The following is an 8,911-nucleotide window of genomic DNA, read 5'->3' as shown; positions in this document are numbered from 1 at the left end:
ACCCAGAGTAGACACAGTCTAGATGGGCAGGATACAAGTCCAATCAATCAACCAATCAACCAATCAACCAATCAACCAATCAACCAATCAACCAATCAACCAATCAACCAATCAACCAATCAATCAATCAATCAATCAATTCTTATCTGTCAAGGTTGGGGTGTAGAACTTCATATCCTGCCGTTGAACATGGCTCTCTGGGTACCACCACACTACCATCCTTGGGTGCTTTCCTATTCTAAACAGATGCAAGGCCTCCACCTAAGGGGTCGTTACTGGCAAGAAAAGCTTTAGGCTTCATGGCAAGAGGCTGGTATTTGCAAACCGAAACATGGTTTCCCATAGGAATTCATGCACGGGGCAGTGCTATAAGCCTTCCAGGTGCAATGCATCCTGGGGCAACTTTCTTCGTACTGTATTGTGAAAAACATTCGTAAACCGAGACATTATTTTCAATGGATTTTCATTCATAAACTGAAAATTACATTAACCGAGGTGTTCGTAAACCGAGGCACCACGGCTAGAAGGTTGTCTGGTAAATGTCATTAAACAGGAACCCTTCATCTTTTAACAGTTTCTGCTCAGTTTAAACTATATTTGAAAGAGGTTTCCTCTGAAACAACTGTGTCAACATTGATCAAAAATCACTTTCTAAACAGGCAGTAGCATTGTACAAGTTTTCCCTAAACCCACTGTGGAATTCATTGGTATTTAACTGACAGTCCTATCCTACTGATTTAGTGTGGACATTTTGTTATACTGAAATCCCGCTCCTCTCAGCGCTATAACCAGATAACTAACTGTTTTGTTAAATTATCTAAGGAGAAAACAAGTCATGGAAAGCTGGGGAAGACGAGAGGTCAGCCGTTGAGTTTTTTAAAGTCTGAGGGCAGCTGGCAGAATATATTAGCTGAGCTCAATTTCTTCAGCAATATCACTGTACAGGAACGCAGGTAGCCGTCAGTTGCTCTAGATTTTAAGCTGCCTAGGTTTGGGTCTCTAGGATTTGAAGGAGGGTCTTCCAAACCTCAAATCATGACCTCCAGGACTGACGTGTAGCTCTTCTCCCCCCCTCCTCTTATCTGAAGTTAGTTATTTATGAACTCAAAGCCCTTCCATGTTTCCACTTACGGCACAAGCCCATGGCACAGTCCATCCATGCAAACTCTCTGCTTAAGAGTAAAATTTCTGGCATCAACAAAACAGATGCAGGTAATAAGGCATGTGGCTAAAATATTTATTTATTTATTTGTTCATTAAACAGCCAGGTAAAAGTATCAGTACAAAATTCTTTATGTATCGCTTTCCCGAAAATAAGAGCTAACCTCAAAATAAGTCCTAGTATGATTTTTCAGGATGCTCGTCATATAAGCCCTACCCCCCAAAATAAGCCCCAGTTAAGTGAAGCCCACCCTCCACCCTTGTGCAGCAACCAGAAGATGACACAACAGCATTTGAATAAATGTAGATAGTTGTACATGAAAAAAACATCCCCTGAAAATAAGCCCTAATGCATATTTTAGAGCAAAAATTAATATAAGACCCTTATTTTTTGAGAAACATGGTGTATTACACCTGGAGTGATGACATCTGAGGATAGGTTCCATGTTCAAACCCAAATGGACAACATCCCAGTTTTATCCCCTATCTCTGAAATGACTCTACTACTCTTGCCAAAAAAAAAGCCTCACAAGGCAACACTACCCAGTTCTGACAAAGCAAACTTACAGCAATAATAGACCCTATGCATGTTTTTGCAGTACCACGCCCATCAGTCCTAGGCAAAGTACTCAATGGGGAGAAACGCTGGCCACTGCAGTCCAGCCGCCTCGTCGACCACCTAGAAAACAGATTTAGAAAGGGCAGCATCTCCACACCCCACCCCACTTTACAAAGTTTGTGTGACTTTCTCCGCCTGCAGGCTCACAGATGATAGTGGGCTGCAGTTCCACAGAATCCTTTGTTATTGGCCATGCTGCCTAAGGGCTTCTGGGAGTATGGCATCCAATACCGTCTGGAAATCACTGCATGCTGTTGAGTTTTTGTTGATATATTGCTGTATTCTGACTCTACAAAGTACTCTGTACTTTGATTGTGGTAACCTTTTTTGAATGCATCCTGTTCAAAAGATGGCTGAAAAATTAGAAAATTGACTTTGCTAACCCAACATTGTCTATGGCGTAACTAAGTCTCAGATACATGCATTTCCCTTCAGCTGCTGCCTAAACCTTTGACACAGAGATGGTAAAAGACGGTAAAGCATGTACTCTTCCAACCTTTGTCTCGTTTTTAATTTGTCAAAGGATATATACCGACAGGAGAACACTGCTTTAACATCGACCACCTAGAAAACTGATTTAGAAGGGGCTTCTCTTAGAAAGTTTTCGTGTCTATCACTCACTGCATTGTATGTTTTAGGGTATCAAGGTGTGCTACCGAATCGAAATGGATAAGTAGCGAGGGATCCAACAATGAAAGTGACAATGAGGATGGACGTGATACTATTGATTTTGTTTTTTTGTATTTTGTTGGCTTTTTACTTTGTTTGTTTGTTTGCTTGTTTCTATTTCTAAAGAAATACAATTTTCCAATAATTTCTATATTAAAAATAATAAATAGTCCTAGGCAATGTACTCAACAGGGAGAAATGCTGGCCACTGCAGTCCCGCCGCCTAGTCGACCACCTAGAAAACAGATTTAGAAAGGGCAGCATCTCCACACCCCACCCCACTTTACAAAGTTTGTGTGACTTTCTCTGCCTGCAGGCTCACAGATGATAGTGGGCTGCAGTTCCACAGAATCCTTTGTTATTGGCCATGCTGCCTAAGGGCTTCTGGGAATATGGCATCCAATACCGTCTGGAAATCACTGCATGATGTTGAGTTTTTGTTGATATATTGCTGTATTCCATGGGTCGGAGAACAGGGGTAAATTACCCCATTTGGGGTAAAAGTGAAAATCCTGGGGGTAATGAGCAGGCTGCTACTCCCCTCCCTCCCATCCACCCCCACCCTCTGGAGCCAAAGCTTTAATTGAGTTACTTCCTTCGTTGCAGCAGGGAGCTCCTAAATGCTCCCTTCTGTTAGAGAGATCTGAGAGATAAGCCTAATTGGATGCAGCTGGGGATTAGCCCCCGGGCAATCAGCCAATCTGGGGCTTCTGAATGACTGCTTCCTCGGGAAGTGACTGCAAAGAAGCAGCAGGAGGGAAAGAAGCAAGCAAGGGAAAGAGGGAAGAAAGAAAGGTGCGAGAGACCTAGGACTTCGTCAAGCTTATTTAAATGTACAAAATGGAGGGGTGTGTGTGTGTGTGTGTGTGTGTGTGTGTGTGTGTGTGTGTGTGTGTGTGTGTGTGTGTGTGTGTGTGTGTGTGTGTGTGTGTGTGTGTGTGTGAGAGAGAGAGAGAGAGAGAGAGAGAGAGAGAGAGAGAGAGAGAGAGACTACTCAGAACTGAAAATGAACAGGGTGGCAAGCAAAAGTGAAACTGAAGGGGGGAGGGTGGCTTTTTAAGGTGCTGTCTAGGTTTATCATCGCTTTCCTCCCAAGAGGCAGGCATCTTTGAATTTTGTGGCTGCTGTCTCCATCTGCAGTGATCATGGAGCCCAAGAAAGTGAAATCTGTCACTGCCTCCATCTCTTCCCCTTCTATTTGCCAGGAGGTAATGGGACCAGTGGCCATGCTCTTCCTTTTTTTGATGTTGAGTTTCAGACCATTTTTTGCACTCTCCTCTTTCACCCTCATTAAGAGGTTCTTTAATTCCTCCTCACTTTCTGCCATGCTTTTGCATAGTCAATGAAGCAGAAGTAGATGTTTTTCTGGAACTCTGGCTTTCTCCATAATCCAGCGCATGTTAGCAATTTGGTCTCTAGTTCCTCTGCCCCTTCAAAATCCAGCTTGTACTTGTGGGAGTTCTCGATCCATGTACTGCTGAAGTCTGCCTTGGAGGATTTTGAGCATAACCTTACTAGTGTGTGAAATGAGTGCAATTGTACGGTAGTTGGAGCATTCTTTGGCACTGCCCTTCTTTGGGACTGGGATGTAGACTGATCTTTTCCAATCTTCTGACCACTGCTGAGTTTTCCATTGATGATGATAAAAAAAGCACACTGGTCCTTTGATATTGGTCTGTGGCACCAGGGTGGGTGACATGACCTTTAGCCTGGTTTGTTCCTTTTTGCACACCACACATAGAATGATTAAAGTGGTAGGGAAACACCCCCCCCCCCAATTCTGCTTTGGCTGTCTCTAGAAAGCATGTCATTGCTAGCACCACTCTGGCAGCCACTAATGATCCTCTGCAAGCTAGCAAAATTTTAATGCAACTTGCTAGGCACATTGGACACCTTACTATTCCCTATACCACACCATGGCTGGAGTGCAATGTGTTCCAGCAAAAATAGTGCATATCTTTATCAAATTTGGTGCATCCTGCTAGTTCGGTACACAGCCTGTGTAGATTCAATAATATTTTTAATTCACATAATGTATGATTTCCTTCCTTTCGAATCAAGGGGGTAATGTCGGCGTATATAAATTTTTTGCGGGGTAAAAGGTAAAAAAGTTCCCTGACCCCTGCTGTATTCTGACTCTATTATTATGGGACAAAAGCGGTTCACAACTGTTGTTGTGCATCATCACATCAATTCCAAGTTATGTGCTCGGTGAATTAATGACCTCAAAATGAAAGGCCATGGCTTTTAGATTCGGTCTTCCTCTTTTCCTACTTGTCTTCTGTTTTTTTCCCCAACATTGCTGTCATTTTGTGTGAGTCTTGGTACTTCTGGAGTATAAAAGTCTCCATCCAGCCATTTTAATTTCTATAGAGAGCCGAGGCTTTATTTGATCCAGCACCCACTTAGGGGCCACTCTCTTGTGGTCCATGAGATCGGTAAAGCTGTCCATATTCTGAACAATTTTTTCCCATCAGCTTTTTAAAAAACACGCTGCTTATATACCACCCCATAATGCTTAAAGCACCCTCTGAGCAGTTTACAATTTAATTAAGCAGGCTATACATTCCTTCGCCCCCCCCCCCCCCCGGGGAGCTGGGTACTCAATGTACCAACCTTGCAAGGCTGAGTCAACCTCAAGCCAGCTACCTGGGATTGAACCTCAGGTCATGAGCACAATTTTGGCAGTTTAATCAGTGCGCCATGCGGCTCCTTTAATATCCAGCTTTTACATCCATAGATATTAATGGGGAATACCATCATACGGATGTCCTTGGTCTCGGTCTCCAGCAACACATCTTACTTCTGAAGATATTTTCTCATTCCTTCAAAACTATCTTTCTAAGTCTTATCCTCCTTCAGATATTTTGGCTGCAGTCTTTTCTCGGTTTTATGACCGACCTGAGTTATCAGTGACCCAAGTGATCAGGAGCAATTATGTAAAATTCTTGTTTTTTTCTAAGAATTATTGTTTTAAATTTTATTTTGCACCATTTGGTTGCATTTTGCTTGCTCCCTGCTATACCTTTCCTGAAGCTATTGGCTACAGATCTTCTGGGGTGGGAGGTAGAGGGCTGTTCACCATAAAACAGAGCGTGGTATCCAGTTATTGCCTTCTGGTACAGGTCATGAAACAACTTCTTTCTGTGAAAGTGAGGGGGGCAATCTCCCTTCTCCATCTGTCCTTAAAATTAGCTGGAACATTTTGCGCAAAGATGGGCATGATAAAGGACAAAAAGGGTAGGGACCTCACAGAAGCAGAAGACATCAAGAAGAGGTGGCAAGAATACATAGAGGAGTGGTTAAAACGCTGTACTGCAGCTAAAACTGTGCTCACGACCTGGGGTTCAAATCCCAGGTAGCCGGCTCAAGGTTGACTCAGCCTTCCATCCTTCCGAGGTCGGTAAAATGAGTACCCAGCTTGCTGGGGGGGGGCAATGTGTAGCCTGTATAATTAAATTGTAAACCGCCCGGAGAGTGCTTGTAGCGCTATGGGGCGGTATATAAGTCCAATAAATAAATAAATATCCCGGACCAACCAGACAATGTAGTTGCTGACCTTGAGCCAGACATCCTGGCCCCTAAGTGGGCCTTAGAAAGCATGGCTAACAACAAGGCCAGTGGAGGTGATGGCATTCCAGTCTAACTATTTAAAATCTTAAAAGATGATGCTGTTAAGGTGCTACACTCAATATGCCAGCAAATTTGGAAAACTCAACAGTGGGCAGAGGACGGGAAAAGATCACTCTACATTCTAATCTTGGTCTGATTATCACCTTTCCTATTTTTATTTTTGTTTTCCACACAATTGAATTGTAAATGACCAGACTTGCTGCATTTGTAAGTTCTTCTCTCATTCTGAGGAGATCTGTTAAATTTTTCCTCAAGGTTCATCTGGTTCTGAGAACTAGGCCGTGCTAATCGAGAGGAGGCACCAGGCTGGCCTTCTTTCCCTGATGCTTCCCTGAGGTACAGTAATTTTTATCAAAGGTTTTTTTTATCGTTGTCCCAACTCTGCTGGTTAAATTTTACCTCAGAGAACCGGGGGTTACTCAGATAATACTTCAGAAGTAATAGTTAATGATGGTTTAACAGAAAAGATTTGTCTAGGCTGAGGTACAAGACAAGGCTGTCCACTTTCACCAATATTGATTTGTATGGTTATAGAATTGTTGGCTAATGCAGTAAGAAATGATGAATCCATTCAAGGAATAGGAAAAAACAGTATAATTAAAATTAATTTGTTTGCTATTGACTATTAAAAACCCACTAGAGAGTATGGATAATATCAAAAACCATTTAGAAAAAAATTGGGGAAATAACAGGATTAATGATTAATTGGCAAAAATCACGAATGATGATGCTTAATCATAATATACAGGACAAGAAATGCAGGTCCATCTTCTGAAGATGTTATCAGAACAGAAGGGGAAGCAGAAACTTGACCAAGGGTAGCAGAAACAACAACCTCTGTAAGACGACCAGATAGGATTAATAAAAGCAAACTTCCAGAAAGATATAGATTCTGTGAAAAACTTTATTTATTTTATTTATTTATTGTATTTATATCCCGCCTATCTAATCATTTCGACCACTCTAGGCGGCTTACAACATAAAAAAACCTGCAAACAATAAAGGAACCAATGTACTGTACTCGAAACAGATCACTAAATTACCTATTTCAGAGAGAGAGAGAAATGGATAGATGCCTTGGAAAAAGAATATAAATCTCTGCAAGAGAAATTTGCATATCACAGGTGATATTCTTTAACTCTTTGTCGTCCTAAATAATTATAGCAAAGTTATCGTATGCCCAGATGTTGGTTTTAAGCAAAGTGTTAAATTAAAGACATATTTTTTTAAAAAAAATATCATTTCAATTCTTTCTACTGTATTCATGTTGTATAAAAAATATTCTTGGTTCATGCAAATACCAACAGAATTTAGTATTTCTTGTTTTCTTAGGATGTCCTGTTTATTTTTGACCTAATGATATAGAACAGTGATAAGAAGAATAACAAAATAGAAGCCCTAACTTGCTTTCTTTCTCCTTCTGAACCCATTCCGAATCCCTGCAGGATTGCCCGCTTTTCATCAGAGACCTCGATGGATTCCATGATCGGCCAGCGTGGTTCGCCCCCATCCGTGATAGAGGTTTCAAGGCTGTACCTTTCAGCCAACCGAGAGAAGCAGCACAGGTGGAGGCTTCCAAAATGCCATCACAGGTGATATTCTTTAACTCCTTGTCGTCCTAAATAATTATAGCAAAGTTATCATATGCCCAGATGTTGGTTTTAAGCAAAGTGTTAAATTAAAGACATATTTTTTTAAAAAATATATCATTTCAATTCTTTCTACTGTATTCATGTTGTATAAAAAATATTCTTGGTTCATGCAAATACCAACAGAATTTAGTATTTCTTGTTTTCTTAGGATGTCCTGTTTACCCTTTTCCTAAGAGAACCAGATAAAGATTATTCTCTGTATTTTGTCTCAGTGTCCCAAAGCCTTTTATTTTCCCCAACAGTTGTCAACTGGGGAGCAACAGCCTTGAGCCAAAAATGTGCAAAGGGCATTTGTGATGCAAGGATGATGTCAGCAGTGGTGCCCTAAAAAATCTGCCAGCCTGGAGGCAGGCTTTCAGAGCAAGTGATTTTGGTACCCAGGACCAGGTGATCATCATGATGATCCTCTGGTTTTATGCATCCATATTTGCTCTTTTTTGGATCCTCTGGAGATGCTCGCAACGTTGGGTAAGTCAGGGACCAAATTAGATCCTGGGGTCGGGAGGGACCAAACTAGGCCCTGATGATACTTACGGTAAGTCTATTTCTTCTCTTCTTTTTCTCTTAGGGCTATGTCATCGAGTCCATTCCCTCTTGCCTCAAGGCGATCGCTGAACGCAGGCAGAGACGGAAAAGGCACATCTTTAAACACAGGTAATATTATTTTCATTAACATCCTGTTTTCATCGTAAATAGTTACCATTCACCCCGGTTTAATTTTAACTTAAGCCATTGTAGAACTAGAAGACCTCTTTATTCAAGCAACGTTGACTCAGGGTGCGACTAGAAAGAGAGAAAACTGCATTTAGACCCTCTATGATGTCATATGTTGGAGGTTGCAAGCAAGCAAGCAAGCAAGCAAGCACGCAAGCAAGCAAGCAAGCAAGCAAGCAAGCAAGAAAAGAAAGAAAGAAAGAAAGAAAGAAAGAAAGAAAGAAAGAAAGAAAGAAAGAAAGAAAGAAAGAAAGAAAGAAAGAAAGAAAGAAAGAAAGAAAGCAGACTCAGGCACCAGGGAAGAGAGGATTCAAATGGTAGCCAGTGTTCCTGCTGTCCTGCATCTGTCGCTGCTGCTGCACCCAAACGATAGATGTTGGGAGAAAGGAAGGGGACTCTGGCTTGATTCATATGTAGTGAATGGAAAAGAAGGTGAATCAGATAATCTCAATCCTGGAATATT

The 8,911-nt window shown here is 41.5% G+C and overlaps 2 long non-coding RNA genes across 2 annotated transcripts; one reads left to right on the top strand and one right to left on the bottom strand.

The window, feature by feature from the left end:
- Positions 1 to 1,976: 1,976 nt before the first annotated feature.
- LOC144584753 (uncharacterized) lies at positions 1,977 to 8,561 on the top strand. Its single transcript, XR_013539185.1, has 2 exons — positions 1,977 to 3,244; positions 7,977 to 8,561. It is a non-coding gene; the product is annotated as an uncharacterized LOC144584753 (long non-coding RNA).
- Positions 3,295 to 8,406, bottom strand: LOC144584751 (uncharacterized). The gene is made up of 2 exons (XR_013539183.1): positions 8,269 to 8,406; positions 3,295 to 7,700 (listed from the first exon to the last, which is right to left on the bottom strand). It is a non-coding gene; the product is annotated as an uncharacterized LOC144584751 (long non-coding RNA).
- Positions 8,562 to 8,911: the final 350 nt, after the last annotated feature.

This window comes from Pogona vitticeps, chromosome 1 (genome assembly GCF_051106095.1).
Source record: "Pogona vitticeps strain Pit_001003342236 chromosome 1, PviZW2.1, whole genome shotgun sequence".
NCBI lineage: Eukaryota > Metazoa > Chordata > Lepidosauria > Squamata > Agamidae > Pogona > Pogona vitticeps.
Note: the sequence above shows the minus strand (reverse complement) of the source record. Positions and strands in the feature narration are given on the sequence as shown.